Source organism: Pholcus phalangioides, unplaced genomic scaffold (assembly GCF_987345545.1).
Source record: "Pholcus phalangioides strain wild (caught in Gottingen) unplaced genomic scaffold, Ppha-v1.0 ptg000017l_1, whole genome shotgun sequence".
Lineage (NCBI taxonomy): Eukaryota > Metazoa > Arthropoda > Arachnida > Araneae > Pholcidae > Pholcus > Pholcus phalangioides.
In genome coordinates this window covers 15,660,259-15,661,555 of record NW_028301610.1, presented here as the reverse complement: position 1 = coordinate 15,661,555, position 1,297 = coordinate 15,660,259, and positions in this window count along the sequence as shown.

The window sequence follows — 1,297 nt, the reverse complement described above, 5'->3', positions numbered from 1 at the left end:
ATAAAAAATGGAAAAATAACCGAAATAAAAAACGGTTTGCAGGGTTAGCATCGCTAGGTCGCGGGAACTTTTTTTAAGACAGAAAAAAAAGAAACACAATAAACAGCCGACAGGTGGTGCTGGTACGAGCGTCTTCGGTGGAAATATGCAAATCAGACGGTTATAAGAACTTGCGCTCCTAATCCACAACCAGTTAACCGTTGTCAACCGTGTATGTGGACCCGCTGCACTCTGCCGTTGCCGGATTTGTGACTCGCCGGCAATGTGTTCTCCTTGTGGTGTGGTGGTGGTGGTCATGCTGAACACATACTGCTGTAACAAACGATTTGGAGGCATTCTGTTCGTTATTTGCGTATCTTTTCTTTGACTTGTGTACTTTCTTTGTCAGTGCCACCTGTCGGCCGTTTATTGATTAATTTTTTCCTGTCTTAAAAAAATTACCGTGACCTAGCTATGCTAACCCTGCAATCCGTTTTTCATTTCGGTTATTTTTCCGGTTTTTATGAATTTTTTCAAGTTTCTACGGACTTTTTGCCCACCCTGTATTATGAATATTTCGTCTTCATCACACTTATTTTAAATTTTATAGCAAAATATGTGTTTTGCACGTACCCATATGTGGGTAAAAACAATAACTTAGTTTTATGAAGAAAAGAAAGGTTATAAATTCTTCCATATATATATTTATCACTTTCCAACTTCATTTAGGAGAGAATAAAGGTAATAATATAATCGTCGGTAAAAATGATAAATGTAATGAATATGTATGGAAGTTTCTTTATCGAGCTGATTGGTGATTATGCATAACCATCGGTGTGCCAGTTTTACACACAATAACATATACATTTTAATATTAAAATGTACAGTAATTGCCTCCGAAGATAAGTAATTGCCTACGGAACGTCGTATAAACGAGGTTCCAATGAATAACGGACCTCCTTATTAGCGAACACTCCCCATTAGCGGACAAAATTTTTGGTCCCATAGGTGTTTGTTATCTAGAGGATCTACTGTACTATCCATCTACAGTACTTTGTCTTTCATTTTCCCTACTGCACGAGCGCCATCGGATTTTCATCTAGACCAGGCATCTTCAACCCGTGGCTCGCGAGCACCACGGTGCTCCATCAAGTACCCAGATGGCTCTATGCTTGTGTCGGATTTCGTGCTCGCGAGCACTTGCTCAACGTTCCAATTAAAACACCTTATAAAAATTGCATTAAAGGATCGAAATCATACTGATTTTATGCATTCGTATGCTAAACTTGCCGTAAGGGTGATCTTCTTTTGATGACGG